This window comes from Lissotriton vulgaris, chromosome 7 (assembly GCF_964263255.1).
Source record: "Lissotriton vulgaris chromosome 7, aLisVul1.2, whole genome shotgun sequence".
Lineage (NCBI taxonomy): Eukaryota > Metazoa > Chordata > Amphibia > Caudata > Salamandridae > Lissotriton > Lissotriton vulgaris.
The window spans coordinates 945,685,052-945,711,319 of NC_141695.1; the positions used below are offsets into that span (position 1 = coordinate 945,685,052).

At 44.2% G+C, this 26,268-nt stretch overlaps 1 long non-coding RNA gene across 1 annotated transcript in view; it reads right to left on the reverse strand.

Moving 5' to 3' along the window:
* LOC147702790 (uncharacterized) overlaps nt 1-10,394 on the reverse strand; it is a 49,688-nt gene extending 39,294 nt beyond the window's left edge. Inside the window, exon 1 of the long non-coding RNA XR_015297246.1 lies at nt 10,301-10,394. This is a non-coding gene — a long non-coding RNA (uncharacterized LOC147702790). The remainder of the gene's footprint in view (nt 1-10,300) is intronic.
* Nucleotides 10,395-26,268: the final 15,874 nt, after the last annotated feature.

Here is a 26,268-nt window from a genome sequence, read left to right on the forward strand (position 1 = left end):
TAGGTTTTGGAGATATTCGCGCTAAGCGCGAATATCTCCAAAAGTTGGTAATAGGAGATAGCGATGTTAGGGACTGTTTCCAGTCGCTAACATCTTGGCACGCCCACTTTGCATGTCATTAGTGATAAGTATCACTGACATGCAAAGCGGGGCCCAAGATGGTCGCTATCTCCTTTTAGCTGTCACTAACTGGTGTTAGCGACAGCTTGGTAATAGGGAGATAATTTTATCTCTTTTTTTTTTGGCTTTTAAAGCCAAAAAAGCGGAGATAAACCCCCTTGATAATATGCCCCACGATTCCTTGGGGGTTTCAGCTGACAGGGCTTGGTATTGTGTTACATGTTAATTTTTCCTGGAAACGTCAGAGGGTCGATGCAGGGGTTCTAGAAGAGGTGATAAACCATTTAAGCCTCATGAACAAGCGCATGGTCTTTTAAAGATTTGTGAAGTACTCAGGGCGGCGGTGTGTGTGTGCCCTCTTTCAGGAGCAGGCGGGGGGGCACTGCCAGCAACTTGCCAGGTCAGGTAGTGTTCAACACGTGCATCACCCTTTCTCTGCCTGCTATTGCGCTCCATGCTTCGGAAAGGTAAGAAAAAGAACGTGCATTTGAGTTTGAAATGTCCGATCCTGCAGCAGCACACTTCCAAGGCCCACACATGACAGTAACCCGATTCAAGGCCCCATTCACCCGTTTTAAAAAAAATAGATAACACTCCAACAAAGTAAGATTATAAAACTTTATTAACTTTTAACTATAATGAACGGAACAAAAACTGTAAAAACATTTAAACATTTTTCACTCAAAAAAGCAACAATGGTCAGAAGCTGTCTTTTGTGCGAATAGTCCCAAGGCAGCACAACGTGCAGAGTTCTGGACGGCACCCAGGTGATGTCGCCTGGGTGCCGCACTGGTTTTGGGATCCTACAATGCTGCTCCGAAAATTGGCGTGGGGCGTCCCGGGTGGTGCGGGGGGAGGCCTCGTCAGTAGCGGTCTGTTGTGCGAATAGTCCCAAGGCAGCAGAACGCGCTGAGATGTTGATGGCACCCAGGTGATGTCCAGTAAACTGCCGCACTGGTTTTGGTATCCTACAATGCTGCTCCGAAAATTGGCGTGCGGCGGCCCGGGGGGGGGGCGTGGGGGAGGCGGCGTGAACGGGCCTCCCCAGGTGGCGGCCATCCAGCTGAGTTGCGCCCGCTCTTGCGGCTACAGCGTCTCGCTCACCATGTTGTTGAGTTGCTCCCACTCTTGCAGTGCAGCGATAGGCGGCTGCAACATGACTCTTAAAATGGCGGACGGCTCTTCGGTTTTGGGCCTGGTGCACTGAAATGGCCCTGGGACACCTTGGAACTCGGACGCTTGCCTGCTAGGGCTTGGGCTCCATTCTCGAAAAGCGCCCTCAGCCGTGAAGATTCTACAAAAGTCTTGGGGGCCCCCGACTCCCGCAGGCTTCCGGTGGGGAGCGGCTGCCATGATTGCTCGTGGAATGACCACGACGGAGCCACGAGATGGTGGTGCTCTCATGCTGACGCCAGCTTCAGTCTGAATGATCCAGAAACAAGGTGGGGCTTTCATCGTTTGGGAAAAAAAAATGTTCTAAACCAATGAAAAGTGTTATTTTAAGGTCATATGACCAAACCTTCCATCTTTAGGAAACCAAAAGTAAAATGAACCAATGAAAAGTTTTATAAACAAGTCACATGACCTGTTCTGCGGCATAGGGCTACAAAAAGCGTAGAAAATCCGTTGGCACGTGAGGTGGCGTCAGTAGCAGACCGATGTGCGAATAGGCCGAAGGCAGCACAACGCGTCGAGATCCGGATGGCACCGAGGTGGTGTCCAGCAAATTGCCGCACTGGTGTGGCCATCCTACAATGCTGCGCCGAAAGACGGCGTGTCCAGCTGAGTTGCGGTCACTCTTGCGGTACAGTGACTCGAACGCGCCGAGATCCGGATGGCACCGAGGTGGTGTCCAGCAAATTGCCGCACTGGTGTGGCCATCCTACAATGCTGCGCCGAAAGACGGCGTGTCCAGCTGAGTTGCGGTCACTCTTGCGGTACAGTGACTCGAACGCGCCGAGATCCGGATGGCACCGAGGTGGTGTCCAGCAAGTTGCCGCACTGGTGTGGCCATCCTACAATGCTGCGCCGAAAGTCGGCGTGGGGTGCCCCGTTGGCTTATGAGGTGATGTCAGTAGTGGACCGATGTGTGAATAGGTCGGAACCAGCACAAGGCGCCAAGATCCGAATGGCAAGTCCTGGATGTTGAGTGCCATAGTTGAGAGTTCTGAGCAGTGCTTGTAAGACTGTCTGAAGCTTATTTGCACCTGCTGCAGCTTCACTATTGCCCTGGTGTGGCCAAAGGTCGCACATGACATAGGCGGCCGGCTCCCGAGGTCCGGCGGAACTTTTTGCCTTTTCCTTTCTGCTTCTTTTCCTACAATCCGTTTCATCTGAAGACACGACCAGGTCCCTGAATGTGTGCAGGGGGACGCTATTGATTGAATGAAAATGGCGGCTTGACACAAAGCTGACTCAAGCGTTGCTGTTGATGCTATACAGACAAAAATTGGTTTTCAGTTTGTACATTCTTCAGGATTTTTTTTCCATCCAAGTCTGATTGAGAGTTTGTAGAAAAATGGCTTCAGATTTTCCACATACTACTCTTCAACATTCTTCCTAAATGTAACAATGTGAAACTCACTAGGAGAACGGCTGTTTCTGTTTCCTTTCAAAATGCTGCCAACAATATTTTCTGAATGGAAGACACCATCTTGTAGCATAAAGGGCCGAAAGGGGTTCTGGTCTGGCCGATGGTTGGTGGAGACATTTTGACTATATCTTGGACCTGCCCGGACTCGCCCAAAATGGCGCCGGTATAAACGGGACTCGTAACTCCTTGCCCGCAAATGTATATCTAGAAAATGTTATTGTAAGTGGCCCTGTCTTATTTTAATTACAAAATGTACGTCCACCGATTCCTCAACTGTTAGACACCTTAGTTCTTGCAACCTAATGGCCCGCTCGTTACGTTCCTCTACAGTGTAAATGTCTCCTCATCATATACGATTTCAGTTTGCTCCGTGGCCGGCCCACGTGGTTATAGGCCCGTATTTGTATACTGACATTTTCACAATAAAGGTTTTTAAAACAAAACACGGTAGTAGTATTTACATTGGTAAAGTTTTTACTTTTAGTCACTGTTTTCGAATCAGTAAAAGGCAAGTGAAATAAAGCAGTCCAATTACATGACGGATAAAAGGTATAATATGTAGGAACGCAGTAAAGATAAATGGTCAAGGGCAGTTGTGTTTTCCACTCCTGCAACATAAAGTGATCGATAAGAATCTGATAATCAGGCGTATCGGCGACTAAGACAGCAGGCCGAGTATCTTTTACTCAACGGCTCCGTCATGGAACGAAGAAACGCCCTTTTTCTCGAAAAAGGAATATATTTTACTTGCAGGACAGTTGTACATTTTCCGGGAAAGTACATTAGCCTGGAATATTATAACATATGTTTTAAAAAAAATAATGTTCGAAAACAATAAAAAGCGTAATTTTTAGGTCATATGACCAAGCTTTTCATCATTAAAATAACAAAAGTAAAATGAACCAATGAAAAGTTTTATTAACAAGTCACATGACCTGTTATGCTTACGTTACGCGCTGCGCGCCGCGCCTCGGATCACTTCCGGGTGCGCTAACGCGGCGTGTCATATAACGCATTACGCGACAACGTAGGTCAAGAATATAGTCAAAATGTCTCCACCAACCAGCGTTCGGAACACAACCCCTTTCAGCAGTCCAAAAAGTTCTGTTAAATGACAACAGAGGGGACAGGCAACAAGAACCATCAGTCAAAGAGGGGAGGGCAAGTTCTTCTCTTCCGGGTCATGTTGGGGCGCTACCGGAACTGATCGAATTGGTAGTCTACAGTGTTTCTGGATGTTTCAGACTAAAGCTGGCGTCAGCATGAGAGCACTTCCATCTCGTAGCTCCGTCGTGGCCATTCCACGAGCAGACATGGCAGCCGCTCCCCACCAGAAGCCTGCGGGAGTCGGAGGCCCCCAAGACTTTTGTAGAATCTTCACGGCTGAGGGGACGCTTTCGAGAATGGGACCCAAGCCCTAGGAGACAAGCGTCCGAGTTCAAAGGTGTCCCAGGGCCATTTTAGTGGACCAGGCCCAAAACCGAAGAGCCGGCCGCCATTTTGAGAGTCCTGTGGCAGCCGCCTATCGCTGCACCGCAAGAGCGGGAGCAACTCAACTACATGATGAGCGAGACGCTGTAGTCGCAAGAGCGGGCGGTAAACAGCTGAATGGCGGAAGAGGCACAGTGTAGCAAAAGCGGGCGGAATGGCAACTGAAACGGTAAAGGGGCGCCCCACTACAGCTTGTCTTCAGGTCAAACGGATTGCGGGACAAGGTCCAGAATTGAAGAGTCATCAAAAGGCAAAAAGTTCCGCCGGACCCCGGGAGCCGGCCGCCTATGTCGGGGGCGATCTCAGGCTATACCAGTGCTATAAGACTTGGGGAGGGTGTCGGAGCCAAGCGTCTTCTCCGAGTCCGTGCCATCACACCGTCCCTCGGGGGCCTCCGTCAAGCGGTTTAGGGAGGTACCATATAACATTGTTTTCAAATGCAGTCAGGTCCACAAACGACCCTCACTTACTTTGAGAATAGTGAAGCTGCAGTAGGTGGAAATAAGCTTCAGACAGTCTTACAAGCACTGCTTTTGTAAACATTTTTTGTTTTTTTTGTATTTTTGCACAGTTTTATATATTTTTTTTGTTTTTGATGGAGGGGAAACAACAAAGCACAGGCATTGAAAAAGGCTCAAACTCAGAACTCTGAACTATGGCACCCAACATCCAGGAGCTTGCCATCCGGATCTTGGAGCCTTGTGCTGTTTTCGATCTATTCACACATCGGTCCACTACTGACATCATCTTATAAACCAACGTTATGTAAATAGTTATTTAATAAAATGTTTTACCCTGTTTCTTTGCTGGTGTGTTGTCTATATTTTTAATATTTGCATAGGGTTTGTCGTTATTTTGGGCGGGGTGGGTGACGGAGCCGAGCTGTCTTGCAGCCCTCATGGTGTGGAGCTCAGTTCATCTCACTATTTTCGTATTTCTCATGAAGGGTTGTTTATAATATTTCTATTTTAGCGAGGTCAAAAAAAGATTCAATTAGTGGCGTACTGATTTTGCTCGATTACTTTTATTTTTTTACACGATTTTTCCCGATCTGCAAAGACTAAACAGAGTATTGCGACTTTGTGCTTGTTTGTAAATAGAGAATGATCCAAAGAGAACCAATTCTAAAACAGTAAATGCTTGGATAACAATCAATCAAATGGAGAGACAAGCAGGCACGACGGATTACAACGGGGGCAAAGGCCTGCGTTAACTACCGTTCACTATCTGCAAAGAGAGAGTACTACTAAGAGAAAAGAGGGGAGGGGGGGGGGCAGCGTTCAAAGCACATCAGCGTGCATAAATACGAAAATGTTTTTATCTATCACGTACTTGACATTTTAAAGCTTTTCATATTTGCTATTAAAAAACCAATGAAATTCACAGAAAAAACCATAGGTTATAGTGGATATATAGTTAGGAATTTGCATTTACAAAACCTTGAAAATTCAATGAAAAAACCATTGGTTTTAGGCCATATATAGTTAGGGATTTGCATTTACAAAACCTTATTTTACTCGCATAAAACCATTGAAATTCCATATATAGTTATAAGCGCTAACTATATATCGCGCACCCGCAATCCACTGCTGATGATGTCACATATTACATCATTCATGACATGGTTAGTGACATCACTGATGACATCACTGAAAACATCTCATTTGACATGACTGATAACATCACTGATGATATCATTCATGTGATAATACCATGAACCTCTTCAGACTCTAATATAACCTTAGATACAATCAGTGTAAACAGACACTCACAGACTGTCACTCATCCATGGAGTTACTCACACACCTAGTCAGTCATGCAAAGAATCAATCACACCTCCATTTCCTCAACTATACAGTTATACAAACTTTACTTATTCAAACATATACTAACACATATTTACTCTATTATACAATCCCTGATACAAGTTCACAATGATCCATACAGCCACTCACACATTCACTGGCTCTTATGCACAGTTATTTATATATGTCAACTCTCACATGTACTGTGTTTTACATATGTACTTACTTTGACATGTAGCACTGAGATATCCATTCACTCACCAATACACTCATGCACACAGTCAACCACCCATACAGCTGTTTCCACATGCACTTTTGAAACCATACATCTAGTGAATCAACTGCTCACACATCTATGCACAGAGTCATACACCTCCCAGCCACCCACACACACACTCAGTATCCCATACAAATACTTGGGCAACCAATCAATAACCCATATAGTTACTCATATAGCTACTTATCAACACATGCAACAGTTTACAGAACAACAGACATAATGATGCACAAATTAAGACAGTTTAGTCACTAACCCATGCACTCAGTGAGACACATTTAATCACTCACTCATACAGTCAGTCATGCACCTACTAAATCCTTCATCCAGACACTTATACATCCACTCATTTTTCAATATGTAAGACATATTTTAACTTTACAGAAACATACAGTCACTGGATGTTGTCATCAGTGATGTCATCAGTGATGTCATTTGAGATGTCATCAGTGATGTCATCAGTGATGTCACTAACCATGTCATGAATGATGTAATATGTGACATCATCAGCAGTGGATTGCGGGTGCGCGATATATAGTTAGCGCTTATAACTATATATGGAATTTCAATGGTTTTATGCGAGTAAAATAAGGTTTTGTAAATGCAAATCCCTAACTATATATGGCCTAAAACCAATGGTTTTTTCATTGAATTTTCAAGGTTTTGTAAATGCAAATTCCTAACTATATATCCACTATAACCTATGGTTTTTTCTGTGAATATATATATATATATATATATATATATATATATATGTATATATATATATATATATATATATATATATATATATGTATATCCTCAAAGTTTTTTCAATATTTAAGCAGCCTGTGAATTAAACTCTGTGGTTTTGCGTAGTGGTCTTCGGAGTGTCTCATGCACCCTTGTTCTCCTCTTCATACCACTTTTTTCTGCAGTCTCTCTGAAACACCCCTTTTCTGTTGAATTTTTTTAAACCGCCATCTGCATATCTCATACTTTGTCACTTTCCTCTTTGACCGCCTCTTTTCTTTGTCATGCATGTTCTTCCTTGCATCTCCTCCACTTCACCAGCCCCTCTACTCACACGACAGCACATCCTCTCACTATCAAGCATTACATTTCCTTTTACTTTCACTGTGTCAATATTTGACACCTGTGCATCTTCTTCACAAGGGACTGTTACTCTGTGCGCTCTGCAGAGAAGCTAAGAAAAGTGTGGGCTTGCCTGCTGAACCCCTTTGATTATGATGATCCACAGATGCGCACTGTGGCAATGCGCACTGCCTTTAACCTGAACTCCGCAGCTCTACATCGTGGTTTATTTATTTATGCATTTTTATATAGCGCAGACTTTACCCGAAGGTGTCAGAGCGCTTCACAATACGAACAAAACTGATACATGAGGAGAACATTACAAGTGAACAAATTGCAAAAGCAAACATTAAGTTGCATGAGGCAAAACTTACAATTGTGAGCAAACCAAATATAAGAGGTAGCAAACGGTGCATTACAGGAGGAACAAGTGACATGTGTGACATGTTTGTCATAAACACCCACTGACAACCTGCATTCACATACGTAACTCTTTTCACAATACGCTCTATAATAAGTAATATATAATAATAATAAGTACTATGTTGCATGAAGAAACTAGACACAATACATCCGGGAAAAAGCAATTACTTCGGGAGAGCAACAGTAAGTATAAGGTGAAATGTGAACAGGAACAAAATCGCTGTGTCTGTGGCTAATCTCGGAAGGTGTGTCTGTTTTTTACCAGCTGTGACTAGTGGTGGGGTACAAGGGGGAGCATGATAGAATCAGATGAGGTGCCAGCCTCACCTGGGCCCCCCTTAGTGACGCTACTACGTGATTCTGTAAATCTCGAAAAGGCCTGGGTTTCCTCCTTTGAGACGGCGCATTTCCACTCAGGAATGGTCATTAAGAAGATGCAGACAACAAAGGCAACGCAGGTCCAGTGCTGCACTGATAAACAGAGGCTCACTGAACTGTAGCAGCTGCCTGTGTCTCCAGCCCCACAAACTACCCCAGCCAAGTTACTGTCCTCTTCTTTCACAGAAAGCAAAATCAAGCTTTTCCACTTTCGAAAGTGAGTTTTAGATCGGATCCCAGATTATGTACAAGAGGTCCCTCTTGCGGTCGTAGGTAAAATTGTATCAGATGTCCCTACTGCTTTCGAATTACATACACAGATACTTATTTGAAGGACTGTTTTATGAGAAGGAACAATTACAGGTGCCCGTAAACGATAATAATGCGTCGCCAGGGCTGTGATAGCAATCTATGGCTAAATTAGCCTGCCCTCTGTACGTCTGACACTACCCGTCCCCGGGGCTCGGCGGCGTGAGCTTGAAGTAGGGGTAAAAGTAAAGTGGTGGTACGAGGCAATCTTGCTAAGTCTTCGGTGGCCTCTACCCTTGGCATTAAGAATGATGAATCGATGTCTAAGTAATTAGGTGCCATCTACATTAGGATTAAAAATGCATGGTTATTCCAGGCTCTGGTTCTCTCTGGGTTGTTGAATTCGTATTCTTTATTGACAGGCGCAGCAATTCTACATATGCTCCTGGTTGTGTACCCAGCCATTGAGACCAAATTTTCCATATATTCGATCACTTCTTGATCTTTCCACAGCCAACTAGGACCTCTTACGTCTGTGAGTGTCTCCCATGTTCTTGCTCCCACTTTGTCACCAAATTGCCGGAAAAGATTTTCACTACAACACTCGCTCTATTGCGGGAGCATGCAACATGCATTTATTTAAGTTTATTTGATGTATAATTTTGACTATGTCAAGTAGGCAAACTTGCTTTGCATTTTTATGTCTCTAACGGATGTCCTCACCAGTGCTTGCCATTAATTTGTTTTCATTTAAGGGAATTAATGTAGGCATAATCTGCTCCTTCCTGATTAGAATGACCCAGTTAATCAGTCTGGTAATGTACACCTCGAATGCCCGCAACCTTATCTGCAAAGTTTTGTAAGGACCCTCTTCATTACATACATGATCCCTTTAACCAGCATCATCTGCTCTCATGATATCAGCGTCCTCACTTACACCGACGATACGCAACTAATTCTTTCCCTCACAGATAAGACATCCATTACCCAGATCTAGTTAGGGCCTGCATGACTGAAATTGGCCACTGAATGAAGACCAACTGTCTGAAGCTGAACAACAACAAGACAGAAAGAGCACTTCACCGTGTGACTCCACCTGGTGGTTAGCAGAGCTTGGACCGACTCCCACCACCCAGGCAAAGAACCTTGAGATCATCACTGACAGCAAATTCAACATGACCACCCATGTCAATGCCATCACTGACTCATGATTCCATACCCCGAAGATGCTGAGGAAGATTTCAAATGTCTCACAATCAGTACCCGGAAAACAGTCCAGCACTCCCTGGTCACAAGCAAATTGGATTAGGGAAACAATCTCTTTGCTGGGATCAACCAAAAACTCACCAGAAGGCTAAAGGCCATTCTGAATTTAGCAGCCAGAATCACTCTCAACCTCCCATGCCGCACTCGCATCACACAACACATGAAGGAGCTCCACTGACTCCCTGTACAGAAACTAGCACATTCCAAACTTCTCACCCCCACTTTCAAGGCACTACATAACATTGGCCCAGCATAATCAACAATCACATCTTCTTTCATATACCTTCCAGATGCCTCGGATCATCCGGACTCATGCTTGCTCACATCCCATGGATACGGAAAATCAGAAACGGCAATCAAGCCTTCTCCTGCGTCACTGCTTACGTATGAAATGGCCTGCCATCACACATAAGAGACTCCTCCTCACTTCATGAATTCCACAAAAAGACCTGGCATTTTGAGTAGTCTCACTAGGCTCTGGGTTTAGCTAGACTCTCACCTACTCAGTGCCAGGATACCCTCCCAGGTGGTAATGAGCTCTACAAATCTGCATAAAATAACATAATACACAGATATGGCCCTGTGGGGGGGAGGTAACATTTACTTGCAGATTTTAATACTCACTTTGAAAAGGTCCCATTCTGTGCAGATGACAATCGCATGTGTGTTTTCACAAGCCGTGTATGGGTCAGAACAAATGGTGACCAGTCTCGACACTGCAACGTGAAACACAAGTTTCTCTTTATTCCCCATAGCAGTCTTTTCTTACCTCGTGTTAATGAAAAGATACAACTGAACCTTGTAATAGTGATAACATCCATCCATCAAGGGCAAAATACAAGGAGATAGTGAACAGCCCTAATTTTTGTAGTCTTAGAAAGAGAAAAGGTTGACTTAACTTTCTGGTTATATCTTCGTCTGTGCAGCACCAGCTTTCCGCCAAGGGCTTTCATCCACTGGCTTATTTTTCTCAAGCATGGGTTAGGTGACCAGAGATCCTATATTTTTCAGAACATTCACAGTTTTTAGAGGACTGTCCTGGCGTCCCGGCGCTTCTTCTAATTTTCAATACATGTAGCAATTTTTGGGACAAATGCCAACTGCTATTGCAAACCAGAATTGAAAGTAGACTCGGTACTTCTAAAGTCTTAAATAAATCACGTAATTTTCCTTTTTTTGTTTCAGGCAGTACAGGAGGAGGTCAGCTGTATGCTCCCCGCAGACGGAGGACAGGGGGGCCGATTCCGATCCGGTAAAATTCTTGTACGTACGATTCGCATCCGGAGCCGTTTCCGTGCATCGGCCCTCACCATTCAATCATGGCCGCCACCTTCGGTACCCGTGTCATGTGACACGTGGTGTGGGTGGAGACCGCTGCAGGCTGTTATTACAGCGGGACTGGGTCTGTGAACGGTGTGGAGGAGTCGAAGCGCCTACACGGCGGTATCACGGTGAGGGGTTCCAAGCCGGTAGCGGTATTTCGGGCAGGATAGCGTTCTTGCACTCTACATATAGAAGCGTAATCGGGCTGCAACATTTCCGGCTTTTAGGGCAGGGCAGAAACCGTGCACTTTGTATATAGAAGGGGAATCGTGCTCCGATAAGTTTAACATGGCTGAAACTTGTAAGTTAGGCATTTTTGAAGCTGTCCATCATTACCCAGCATATCAACAACTAGAGGCTAGGATGAGATCCCCGCAGAGGATTAATCTGTAAGAATAAGACTAAAAGAGATTGTGATCTGGTTTTTAATGTAGCGTTTGCTGTTCCGGACAGAATTCACACCACTGTCTGTACGAATGTATGAATACAAGTTGAATCAGTACTGTTTGAGCCTTGCATCAATGTTACTGGTTGTCCAGGTTTTTCCTACACATTTGCAAATATGTTTTTTTGTCTTTACTAGCAGAAATCTCATTGCTGAGTGAAGGCGAGAACTCACATTTGGAGTACCCCTGTATCCTTCTCAACCCCGGGGCGGCTGGTATGAGCAACTAGGCTGACTCTGGGTAAATAAGGGATATATATCACACTACACATACGGCTAACAAATAGTTTGTTTACATGTTTTTAATTGGTTCTTTGCGCCTGTTTTTCCTTGGCAGTTTACACAGAATGAGTGTCCAAAAGTGGAGTGGCGGCATATAGTGCAGCCCTGATTAAACTGCCTAAATTGAAATGGCAGCGAAACATGTCGGCACTGGCAATAGGTAATGGTATGCATGAATAGCTACCAGCCTTTTTATGGTTGCAGCATATAACTACTTCCCTATAAATAAAGTCCGTTAAGGGAACTCTATGCTGTGTTTTATGCACTTGTTTATGTTATATGTTTGTCACTAGCAGATGCCTCTGCTTTCCACTGTTTGTTACACGTTTTTGGTTGTTTGTTTTGGACACTTTCTTTCTTTCTTTCTACTTTCTTTGAGAATCAAGTGACTACCGATGATGAGACAGGGGCTTGTCTGGAAATTACATACCAGTTACCCCGTTGGTGGTGTTTCCGTGAGGTGTCATTTGTTTATCACACATTTTTTCTAAGCAGAACTCAGTCCAACACTGGTATTGTGGACCTCTGACATTGACCTAGAATGGTCATAGTACTTGTTGTTCTGTGTTTTTGTCAATGAGGATAGGCTCTTTTTTAATGTTAATTTGGGCGGAATACAGTGCATTGTCCTCTCATAAACTATAGAGGAGAGGAATAGGTAATAGTACAGATTGACTGTCCCTTTGAGTCACTGATATGCTTTGACGTCCGTGGACTGGGTCTTTTGTTATAGGACTAATTTTGAGTGGAGGGCAACCCTGTCCTTTTTCCCTCTGAGCTCCCATTGAGTATTTGATTGAAGTGCTGACAGCCAATTAGCATACAGCTCGGGATCGGGAGTGTGCGCGGATCCTCCGTGGACATAGATACACCAGAACATGGGCTTCCATGGGAATTCACAAGAGCATATTATCAAGCTAATTATCGCCTCTTTAGCAGCAGTTTCTTGCCGGCAAAGCGGCGATATTTTAATGCCATTCTTGATAATATGCTCCCAAGTTTGCAGATTTTTGCAGGGATTTGCAACTCACCTTTTCATCACAGTGGCACCTCTTTGGAGCTGAGCATCCCACACCCCTTAGAATGACAGGTCGTGTGGTCTGCAGCATGAACGCAAGCATTTAGTTTAAATGCCCCAAGGCAAAAAAGATGGCCAGGCTGCTTTGGAATCCATAATAATTGTGTGTTTTAATGGAATGCCAGCCATCTTAAATGCTGATCATTTTAAAAAGTAGGGAGTGCGCACTTTGGAATCATGTTGGTCAGAAGCAAACAAAGGACTCACCATGCGCCATCTTCGGAATGCTCTTGTTTCCTTTTTGAAGTGGGGTAAGTGCTTTGCGCAAGCTGCACACTTCTGTCAAAGTGGGGGAAGCACTCCACACATTTGAGCCACAAGTGAAGTGCCGAACACACGATGAAAATAAAGGGTCATTAAGCGCTAGCCACAGCTAGTTGTTTATTAAATGTAATGCAACATACAGAGCTGCCGGGAAAAAAGCGGTTCAATACCTCCAGGTTGAGTTCGCGCAGAGCATGCATTAATTGTAATGTGTGGCAGGATGGGCAAAAGCACTGGAACTAGGAGAGGATGAGGAGAAACGGCCCGAGTTGCCAATTAAGCTGCGTGTAAAGCGCTGCAATACCTTCTGGTTCAGTTTGCGGCATGCAAGCCTGCAGAGCGAGCTGCAGCACTCCTAGGGGTCGATTCCGAATCGGGAAACTAATCCGTACGAAGATTCGTATTCGTAGCCGTTTCCGTATGAATCGTACGAATCCGTCCGAATCACATAGTACGATCCGTTGCGAGAAAATATGTCTGAATCATTGCGAACCGTCCGAAAATGAAGGATACATCTGTACGACATCGACCCGCACAGTGAACCATACAATTTGTAAAAATGCTGTACGACCCGCCAAGTACGATCCGGACCGGGGAATCAGTACGCGATTCGTACGGTAAACGTCGCGCATAAGCAATTTGTACGGAGGGCAACACTATCACATACGCACCGTACCCCTGAAATCCAGAGGTGTACACACCGTACCCCTGCAGTCATATGGTGTACGCACTGTACCCGGGGGGGTCCGTTTTGTATGCATTTTGAGGCGAAATCTGCTTTTACAGACTTTTTAAGCTCCAGTAGAAAAAGAGTTGTACGGAGTGTTGTCGATACGATTTGTACTTGCTGGGTCGGAAAATGCAGCTTCGATCCGTACGGACATTGCATTCAGCGCGTTCTGAATGAGATTCGTACAGATTAGTGAGTTGTACGGTCTTCGGTACGATTCGTAAGAAGAATTACTTTGGGTACACATCATACTACATCGTATGTACGGGTACGGTTCTGCATACGATTCGTACGGAAAAAAAGCTCCTTACGGCTATTCGGAGGGCATTTTACAGAATCGGAATCAGCCCACTACACTAATGTGTGGTTGGATGGCGAAAAGAGCTGCAATACCTTGGGGTTGAGTTTGCGCAGAGCAAGCAGCGCTCCTGTGTAAGAACTGCCACTAAACCTCTTAGCTGGCAGTGATGGTGCAGCCTTTCACCCTTGACCTCTCATAGGTCACAGCTAAGCCAGTACACCCCTTCCATACTGCAGGCGGTGCAACTGAAGATCTCAAAAGGAAACCACCGGCAGACTTGTAGGACATGTTACCCTCCAACCTAAGTGTTGGTCTAGCATCACTGTCAGTGTATAAGCACCTCCAGACGCTGGTGTTGGTGTAACGCGTTCTTGTTGTGGCACAGAGACCACTCTCTAACTTCAGTCCTACAGAGCCCACTCTTCTGAGCAGCAGAGAAGTGTTCACCATCAGACATCAGGCCAGACTCGTGCCCTGGTCCACCGCGACATCTCTGTGGCATGTGACACACCGGAGCAGACAATCCTCCTCAGTCACCTAAAGATCTGCAGCACTGCTGGATTGGGGCTGCTGACGTTAATATTTTTTCAGATGGTAGCGGCACAGTTAAACCAGACCCATTATTTTTTATTAGATTCTTTAAATATTTGGTGCCATAAATAATTTAGTTTGCACTTCGGACACATTTAATGTGTTCGGTAAAGGAAATGGTGTTTTTAAAATTGTTCCTGCACTCATCCCATCTTGTGATTTATGGTTTGTGAGCCCTGGAGTGGTAATGGTGATTCACCACCCCCTCCTACGTAGCATCATTCTATTTTACAGCACAATAAACCTGCACCATAGACTTCCAACTGAGCGTGCACTTCTCCAATCAATGCAAACTGCCCTCTTTCAGACATTTTGTTAGGTGAGGATAAAGTAACCTGCTTCACGGACCATAGGAGGGGTCGCCACAGTAATAGCACCCATGACTTCATTATATTTTATTGATTTTCGAAATATAATACAAAGAGGACATACAAAAAAAACAGCAAAATAGTCATCCATCTTAGAGTATATCTGGAACGATAGTAAAGAGAGTGCTTATCCAAACTACATTCTGTATAATCCATAAAACAGGAAAACCTGAGACAAAACCAAACATAGGACTACTTATAGAATTAACAGCCTGATTCATGAAATCCGAAATCTGCGATTTTCAAATTGCGATTTATAGCGAATCGCAATTTAGAAATCGCAGATCGGCATTCATCAAAATTACCGAGAATAAAATGCGATTCGCACGCGGCCGCAAAAAGCGTTAGCGATCTACTGAAATCGCAGAATAATCGCTATTTCCGTCAACATCCGTGTAGGAATAGCGATATCGCTAATTGCGATATCGCTAATTGCGAGATCGCAAAGTGCGAGATCGCAAAATCGCGAGATCGGAAAAACAGGAAGTCGCATTTCGAGCACAGTGATGACATCACAACCAGGAAGCAGCCAGTTCCCACCCCCATTCAGAACAGTGAGGCTGATCTCGAGGCTGCAACTTACTGAGCTCCTACCAGGACACCAGCAAACTTGCAAATCCACAACTATTCTTACTGCAGCAATGGCAGAGGAGGCTGTACCAGGGCCCAGCAACACCGGGCGCAAGAGGAAGATTAAATTCTCCGAACATGAGTTGGAGCACCTCATTGATGGGGTGGTTGACAACCACCCAAAACTTTTTGGGAGAGAATCCAGGAGAGTGCCTGAGCCGGAGAAACGGCGAATCTGGCTTGGGATAGTGGCCCAAGTCAACTCTGTGGGCGTGGCACACAGGTCGCTGGAGGAGCTCAAGAAGAGCTGACGACCTCCGAGGTCGTGCCAAGGAGAGGGTGGCAGAGAGGCTGGGCGAGACCCTGGCCACTGGAGGGGGAGAACCCACAGTCCCTCCCAACACCCCCATGGAGGACCGCGTTGAGGATACTTTAGAGCCAGAGGCGTGCATTGGGGTCATCAGATTGGACTCATCCCGCCCCACCCAAGAGAGCCAAGGTAAGTGGCATGCGACTGCGACCGTGTCCCCTATCAATGGCCATGACCCTATAGCCTCCCATAATCTTCCAAAGTCATGCCACCCATGCACATTAGGTAATGCCCTAAAGCATTGTGGGAAATGTAGACTGCCCACAATGTACAAGTACCCCAATGCAGCCAGACATGTCCCAAAGTATGCAATGCCACAGCCAGTCAGGGAATGTCATCCAGCATGCATGTAGCAACTACACGTGTGACAGATACATGCAACTAATGAACGTCCACTTCCCCTCACAGGTGGTGCTGACAACAGCAGCGACAGTGACAGGCTGCTCATCGACGAGCAACCAGAGGATGCCGAGGAGGTGCCAACAGTGACACATCCTGCAGCAACTGGCGCAGCACCTACCCCCGCAGCCAGGGTCACAGCATCTGCGCCACCACCATCAGGCGCAGCACCTACCCCCGCAGCCAGGGTCACAGCATCTGCGCCACCACCATCAGGAGCAGCACCTACCCCCGCAGCCAGGGCCACAGCATCTGCGCCACCACCATCAGGTGCAGCACCTCTGACTACCTCATCTTCACGACCAGCTGGACCCTCTACATCTGATCCAGCGACTGCGGTCACAGTGCGCACACCCACTGTGGGAAGCCAGCAGAGCAGGCAAGGCAGGGCTCGCCAGCACAAGAATGCACGCAGCGGCAGGAGGGGGATGGACGTGCGCATGCCAGGCTTGAGCATTGAGCGTCGGATGCTACGCATACACCAACTGCAGGTACGACGCCAAGGGGCGATACAAATGCAGCTCCATAACATTGGCCGCAATGTGGCAAATGTGGCAGACAGAATGGACCGCATGACGGCAGCCATGGAGGCCAACACTGCTGCGCTCATATCGCAGCGCAACACCACCCGCCGTCGCCACCGGCAGCTACTGACGCGGCTGTCCGCATACACCCGCTCTAACCAGACCCTCCAGCATTTCGCGATTTCGCGATTCACGAAAAAATCGCGAAATCAGCTGATTACCGCGATGGCCACGATATTTGTTATTTTTGCCGCTAAAAAAGGTCTCCCATGAGAGAAGAAAAACATTTTGCTTCTTATGGGTTGCACGCGCGCACGTCACTACGTGCGATCGTGAAGCAGGTAACATAGCTTGGTGACGTAGGCTTCTCTGTGTTTTTAAACTGTATTCTCTGCCTCAAGGCACTGTTGCCTTTTCGGTCCAATTTGTCATAAAACTGTAAAACTATTGACTTGTTGTCTCCAGCTGGCTCCACATACGGTTGTTTGGTATGCATTCCCCAGTGTTGCATGTCGGGAATGATTTCTTAAATATTAACATGTCTCTCCGCAGTGGGGCCAGTGCTTGTCAGCAACTGTCTTCAGTTTGGTGTCCGTGTCCAGGCGCGTAACACCCACGGGACTTCAGCCTCCCCCCCCCCTCCTCGCCCCCCCGTGTGTGTCAGCCCGGGCTGACACAGCTTTGCGGGCTGGCTACGCACTAATTGCAGCTGCACAAAAGTACTTAACAGGTCTTTAAAGACCATTTACTTGTAGATTAGGTGTTTGTGTCTTCACCCCTTATTTCAGTCACTCTGTCTATGGTTGGAAGAACTAGCCCTCCCCCCCCCCCCACCCCAAAATATTTTTCAGCCCCCCTCCGAAAAATTTGGCCCTAGTTGCCCGCCTGTCCGTATCTGGGGCCGTTATCATCAGCTGTTTTGGCCTCTCATTTCAAAGCTGAGCGTCCATTTGTTATGCTTTTGCATTGTCCAAAGCGTATACCTTTAACATTTCTCCGAATTGGATTGAGAATTTCAGAAAGATGGAAGCCAGAAAGGACAGACCCTTACCCCGGCCACTGCTTCCTGTCAGTGGAGTGCTGAATGGTCCCACGTGACTGTGTCCCTGCACTATGTCTTGCTGTCGAGGTCTCTCTCCATCAGCTTGCCTGTCTCCTTGCTCCTTTGTCTGGGATTGCCGTCCAGTTGCAAAACGGAGATACACAAAATGTCTTTAAATCTTGATGCTCTAACTGATGGAATAAGTGGGCAATCAAAGCAAGTGGGACCTTTGTCATGCATTGCAACCACGCCTGAAGGTAGGACTAACCTCGTAAGAAGCATAGGGATAATCATTACCAGCAAGTTTGATTGATTTGCTTCGATCCAGAAACTGAACTGATTATGAATTGCAATTAGAAAAACTGGAATGTGAATGCCACGTCCTCTTTTGTTATTGAGGAACGGTAGTTTTGCGGCCCAATCATTTTGTATTTTGTACAATATAGAGACTGCCCATGTATGTTTTACAGTTAGTTATTTTTTTAATGATTTGTATGTTAGCTGAGTGAGTTTTAATGATATGTTTTGAACGTAGTTATTTTTTTAAAATTATTTTTATTTTAGCCGAGTGAGTTTTAATTTAATCAATATGGACAAATTAGCCTGGACAAATTAGTACCAGATTGCTCCAAACCAGATATGGCTCATATGCCCTCATATGCCCCAGGGCATGTGTGCCATCATGCAAGCAGCAGCCCAAAAAGGTCTAATTATGCAGAAGAATGTGACGATCTGGCTACTTCACTGGTCTGCTACCAAATTTAATGTGAATTTGGCTGATTTCCAGCTCCTCACCCACCAAGGTGAATATTGTGTGCTAGCGCAATGTGCCACCCTAAGCTTGTCTTCCGCCTATGCTATTCATTTCCATTATGCACCTGTGGAGGAAGGACGCTAAAACATTCCATGGAGAAATGGGGCCCCCGCTCATGAGGTTACATTTAGAGGTGTACTTCCGTAGAGTTGCAGGCACTTTAAACATGCCTATTTCAAAGTGGAATACTCTATTACAATAGTTTGCATTGATTTAAGACTGAAAAAAAATGATTACAAGTAAAATAAAGTGATGCAATAATGCCGCTAAATTTCCATTTTTGTGCCGCTAAATTTCCATATCTATGCCGCAATATTCTGGGGGGTCTGTCTAACTATGTTATAGGGAATGCGACCGCCCAGCTCTTGCGACGGTCCCTGGCACAGCAGCAGCAGTTGATCCAATGCTGTGAGGACGTCGCCCGAGTGTTGGAGCACGTCACCACTGCCTTACTGGCACTCCATCCCACTGGGCCAGGCAATGTCGGGGGGGACGATACCAGCGAGGGCACCTCCAGTGTGAGCAGCCTGTCTGCCTCACAGGTTGCCGTGTTACGCCGGAGCACCAGGCCCACTGCAGGGACACGTGCCGTGGCAGAGGAGGAGCCGGAGAGGCGCTTGGGTGCTGCGCGCTGGAGGCACACTTGAGTTTCATTTACTTTTGCAGGGACATGCTGACACTACAAGCCTGTCCTGTGTTTTGTTCGCAGCAGTATGGGGCAATACTGCTTGCATAGAAAGGATAGAAACTTAACACTATTATTGTGAATTCAACAATAATATTTATTCTTGCATCATACATCGGCCTCCTGTCATTATTTCCATTTGCATGCAATTGTGAATTGTTGGGTGAGGGGAGTGGGTGCACTAGAAACTTTTCATTGTGATGTGGTTGCGGCGTCTGTGGCCTTCAGCTGGGTTCTCCCCGCGTGCATGACGCACATGTGCAGGTGGCCGGTCGTCCCCTTCCGACTCACTGCCAGAGATGTCTACAGGTATCCGGCGCTTGGTAGCAATGTTGTGTAGTATTGCACACACAGCCACAATGCGGCAGCACACATCAGGACTGTAGTACATGGCCCCACCTGTCTTGTGCAGTATGCGGAATCTGCTCTTCAGTAGCCCAAAAGTCCTCTCAATGCAATTCCTTGTGCGTATGTGTGCTACATTGTAACGCCGTTGTTGTGGTGTAGCAGGGTTGAGGTATGGGGTGAGGAGGTATTCACGGAGGGCGTAGCCACTGTCACCTGAATGAGAGGAGCAGAGGGTGAGTGCCTGTGCAGCGCAGCTACTTCATCGCAGTGTGACCTTGTGGGCAAAGTGTACTTACCAAGTAGGTGTCCTTCCCCAAAGTCTCACCTGGCCAGTCGTGTGTGGAGGCCGCTGTGCCGGAATATGAATGAGTCATGTGTACTCCCCGGGTACTGTGCCACTATGTCCGTGATGTATGTCTTAGCATTGCAGACCATCTGGATGTTGAGGGAGTGGTAGGACTTGCGATTGCGGTACATGTACTCCGTTGCAGCTGGTGGGCATATGTGGATGTGGGTACAGCCAATGCATCCTATCACATGTGGGAAATGGGCAACATTGTAGAATTGAAGCTAGGTCTCATCCAAATCCTGTTGGCTGGTGGGAAATTTGATGTGGTGGTGTAGCTGGGTCAGCATTGCGTCAAGGAAACTCCCTAGGCAGCGGGACATGGTGGGCTGGGATATCCCCCCAGCCGCAACTATCCCCTGGAAGCTCCCGGAGGCCAGGAGGTGCAGGCTACACAATACCTGGACATATGTTGGCACGGCATTGGTCCGCCTTGTTGGGTGCTGCATCAGGGGGTCAAGGTCCTGAATTAGCTTGATGATCATTGCCCCATTCAGGCGGTACTTTGCGTATATTTGCTCTCTGGTTTGGCCCAGCAGGGTGACCCGCTGGCGGAATATCCTGTCCTGGATTCTGCGTCTCCTCCATGCTGCTCGCTGTAGCCTTCGCCGCCTGACCACCATGTACAGTCCTGGCATTCTGACACTCCTTATGCTGATGCTGCTTCTCCTTAAGTGTGTTTGGTCAGGCCTGCACCAGTTACTGATTGGCCAACGTTTTTCGAATTGTTTTTTTACAATGGCTTTGATGGTTAAAACCTGCTTTGGGTTGTCCTTAAATTGCGCCTCGCAAACAGCGATTTTGATTTTTTTTGCTAATTGCGATTTTTCATGAATACCGATTGCGATTGTATTGCGAAATCGCTATTATTTTCGCAGATTCTGTGATTTCTCGCTATTTCCGATTCGCTAATGGTCTACTGCCTGGATTCTGCGAATCTTTTAGCGATTTTGCAATTCTGTGTTTGCGATTTCGCAAAATTCGTTGTGAAGACCGATTTGGGAAATTGGGCCCGCGATTGCATTTTCACAGCTATTGCGAGCGCAATTTTGCTTCATGAATCAGGCTGATTATCTAATACAATCCTATTTAATGTAATAAATGAGCTAATATTAAGGAAAACATCAGCAGTCCTCCAAATTAATGAGGTGATTGAGATTGCCTTCTTATTCTCATTAAACGGAATTCAATTGATTTTCTCATATATAATATCCACTTCCACCAGGCAGTTAAAGATATATCAATCACAGATTTCCTTTTCATAGTAATAGATTTGATAGCAGAAGAAATGCGTAAATAAAACACTTTAGCATCCATATACGAGAGTGATAATGTAATAAGTGAAGATTTACCAATAATTTAACTTGGAATGGAATTATCAATATGAAAAAGTTGAGAAATTTAAAACCAGGAATCAAACCAAAACGTGCCGAAAAATGGACATTCAAATAGCATATGTTTTAAAGAGCCTAGTTCAGTTTTACAATGCTAGCAATCAGGTTTATCAATTAGTTTTACAATATATAACTTAACAATAGTCCAATGATAACTATTCAATATAAATGAATTGGTCTGACATATAGAGGAGAGAAACCAATCCGAAATATTACATGCCTAGATTTTTTTATGTTTGCATTGAATATTTTTTACGATAGTATTCCAGAATACATTTAATTTCTATAATTTGATAGATTTTGCATACAATATTTTTTTATATGTTTTAGAAGCAAAATAAGCAGAGAGTCTATGGATACCAAAGAGCAACTCTATACCCAAACATAGAGAATCTGGAATAGAACTATTGTAAGCACTGAGAATCTCATTGCAAAATACAACATATCAATGACATTTGAAATCAGGAATCAGATATTTAGTTTGCAAATCAGAGAAAAATAAAAACATATTGCTGTGCAAATATCAGAAATATAAAATATACCAGCATGAATCAATTTTTCCCAACAAAAGATCAGAGTATACAGCTTAAGGAAAGGATTATTTGATCAAGATTCCTTCTTAGAAAATATAACTCTATTACTGAATGTCGCATCCAAACGTGATATAGCTTTTTGTGTTAGTGCTGAGGATTGGAGAAGCTTTGCTCTTTTAAGATCCATAGTATGGCTGGTAAGGGAAACTGCACTACAATATTTCTCTCAAGTAAAACCCATGAGGATGCTAAATAGGGATCCAGATTAGATAACTAAGAGGTACTACAGTTTGCACAGTTAAAAAGGACAAACTATATTTCTTAAAATCTTGAACACCTAAACCCCTTCCAATTTTGCAATTTGTAAATGCCAATATTTAATTCATGGGTTCTTATTGTTTCCAAAAATGTTAGTAAGGAGTTTATGAATATTGGTTAAAAAGATGAGGGGAAAGTAACTAGCAACATTGATAATAAATAAAACACTTGTGGGGCTATTACCATTTTAACTGCCTCCATTTTCCCACCATGATAATTTGAGGAAAGACCATTTGTTTAATTCTTCAAACTTTTTGGCTATTACTTTTTTGCAAGTCAAATCAACTACATTTTGTACCGCAATTAAAAATGAAATGCCAAGATACTTAAGACTAGTGGTGTTCCATATAATGTCTGTGCCATATAACATATCTGCAGTACAAAATACGTTTAAAGGGAAAAAGCAGTTTTAGGAATAAATCAAGTATATTCAGATACTAATGCATAATTATAAATAATATCCAATATCACAACAAGAGTATGTACATGGCCCTTAACACAGAACAATACATCGTATGCAGAAGCAGTAACTTTAAGAACTGTATCATTGATGGTAATGGCAGTGTTTTCTCTATAAGTGCGAATAATAGTTAATAAGGATTCAACAGCTAATATAAAAAGTAAAGGGGTTAAAGAACACCCCTGTCTAGTGACTTTAAACAGATGAAAAGGAGACGAACAAATGCGATTAACATATATGGTTGCTGTGGGTGAAAAAATATAATGCTTTAAGCTTTGAGATAAATGAACCATCAAAATAGAATTTTGCACAGTATTGAATTAAAAGTTCAAATTGACCTTTTTAAACACTTTTTCAGCATCTAAAGCTAATAAGCCTATGAGACTTTTACATTTCTTTAGGGAGGACATAGTGAATAAATGACCTTACTTGTAACGTGCTTGGCTATTCAACAAGTGTCCTGTCATCGGGCAAATACAGGCTTGTAACACTAGAGTTAAAGACTAAACAGATGGGTTTTTAACAGTTTGCAAAAGGCAGTCTCATTGGTCATATTTCTACGGTTGTAAGGGAGGGGATTCAAAATTATGGTGACACAGACTAAGAAGGAAGATCCTCCTCACCTCGACCTTTTAAACCGAGAGACCACTATTAGGCGTGCATCCTCAGAGTGCAAAGCCCTGGGTGGACATTATTGCAGAATCTTAGTGTCAAAGCAGTGTGGCTCCTTTTCTTGATGGGCACAGTGAGCTAACACTAAGACATTGAAAACAAATATTTTGCCAACCGGGAGCCGGCCAAGCTGTTTTAAATATAAAAGTATGTTGAGGTCTGCCTAGTGAGCATTAATAAAAGACGTGCTGCCATAGTTTGCACTACTTGGAAGCGCTGAATTAGAAAATCTGGTACGCCCAGGTACTGTAGGTTTGAATAGTTCAATCTAGATAAAATTAAAACTTGGACAACTATTTTCTGAGTTTCCCAATGAAGTAAGGCCATAAACATTGTAGTGCTTTTAATGTCAAAAAACACAGTTTCACTACAGAGGAAACTTGGGACTTAAATTAGAGATGTGCTTTGCAAACAAATGATGGACGGAATGCTGAATCATACATTCACCCCCAGGCAAAAGATCTGTGTTAAACCCATTATTCTTTTGCTCATCATGACACCCCAGCAGTCGCTGTCGGCAGTGGGTGTACCTGCAGGGCGGTGACGTGGGGAGGGGGAAGGACAGGGTGGGGTGTAGTAATCTATGGATTACGGAGCTTTACAGGTAAGTAAACATATAAAAAAATAAAGCGAAATTCGTTGTGCGCACTACATCGCATTTGGGGATGCAGTGCATGCAACGAAATTCCTTTTATTTATGTTTACTTACCTGTAAAGTTCTGTAATCCATAGATTACTACCTCCCACCCTGTCCCTCCCCCTCCCCACATCAACGCCCTGCAGGTACACCTACTACAGACAGTGGCTGCACCCCAGTTTAGACCCAGTCTTGACCATGTGCCTCATGGGAACAGCCCTCACCAAACTAAGCCAGGTTCTCCCTGGACCGGAAACAAGCATCCTGGGACCAGTTTCGGGGTATTACCCTTCATCAGCCAGGCTAGCTTGAATCGAGTGGCACAGTGAGCAAGGGACCAACATCTGGGCATCCCCATCCCACTTAGGGTAAAAAGTGCTACGCAAACAAATGATGGGCGGAATGCTGAATAAATTATACATTCACCCCCAGTCAAGAGATCTGGGTTAAATGAGAGATGGTCATCAAACAACATCCCTAGATTTTTCATCACCTCTTTAGGAGAAGGGGGAGCCGAACAATCCTTCAGCCACCATCGTCCATCCAGGTAATGGGTTGGGTCCAAAAAGCAGAATTTCCATTTGGTCTGGATTGCATTCCAGATTGTTTGATCTCATGACTGCCCTCATATGGCAGAAAAGGTTTCCTTAGCTGAGCCTGTATCGCCCTCTTACAAAAACTGTGACTGAGTATCACCTGTATAAGAGATTATTTGAATGCCAAAAGATTCCACTATAAAGGCAGGGGCACACAGTAATCTAGTACTGTGTGGGGATAGTCTACTTCTCAAGAAACCAGACAGATCAGGGTGAAATACATGGTCTATAATTGAAGAAAGTCCAGTTGCCAAACCTTTTGCATACATTTTGCATTCCTGATTAATGAGTGAGATGGAGTGATAGTTAGAGATTAATGTAGGTTCTTTATCTGGGTTAATAAGATCAATATTTATTGCTTCTTTAAAAGATCCATCTAAAGAAGCGCTATGCACAAATTCCAGAAACATTGATAGTATGAGAGGGGAACGTCGGTTTGTAAAGTCTTTGTAAAATTCTACTGGAATGCCAATCCGGACAGGGTGAATTTTGGGCATTTAGAGATCGAATAGCAGTTCAGACCTCTTCCGTAGTTAAAGGAGCGTTAAGAAGACTTTTTAGAGAGTGTGATAAGGATGGTAAGTTGCAATTGAGTGGAATGTTTTACAATATGGAATTGTGAATATCTTGCAGTTTAGTATAAAGGTGTGAATGAAAGTGTTGTAACTATGAATCTATCTCCATGGCGGAGAGAAGTAAAAGCCCATCTCAACTTCATATAGCATGTACCTGTTTTTTTTATCCTTTTTGGTTCATATGTATTTAACAAAAGTGCGGCCTGATTTTTTGTAGTGAATTGGAAATTGACTTTTTATATATAAAAGAAAAGACCTATTCTTTTACTAAGTAATATATGATAGTCATATTGTAAGTTTTGAAATTGGGTTTTGACTGAGGATGAACATAACAGCTTTCCGGTTTTGGAAAATTGTTGTTGTAAACTATTAAGCTTTCAGGTGAATATTTTATTCTCATGTGCCATGATAGAGCTAGTACGTCATTTGATATAAGCCTTAAAAGAATCCCAATGAGTAATTGAGAAGTATCCTTTGGTTTATTATTATGCAAGTATTCAGCAATAGCAGATAACAATTAACTTCTATTGGCATCAGAGAATATAATATCAGTATTCATTTTCCCTCGAGGCATATGTTTGGGGATATCCTCAAGAGTTAATGAAAATGAGATCTTGAAATAGCTATGGGGTCTATTGTAGGATAGGAAATTGAATGGCATAATTACCTAGAGGAAAGTAAATAGTAAATAAAGAATATATATATAGTGTGTGCATTAGAATAAAAAGTTAAATATTTACTGGTGGGATGATGAGTTTCATATGAACAACTAACTTAGTATTAGTCAAAAATGGGGGTAGCCTCTACCTGACATTTGTGGACCTTAAATCCGCATTTGATATGGTGGACAGGAACCAATTGTGGAGTATATTAACAACAATGGGGATTCCACCCTATTTATGTCACCAATTCAAAAGACTCCACGAA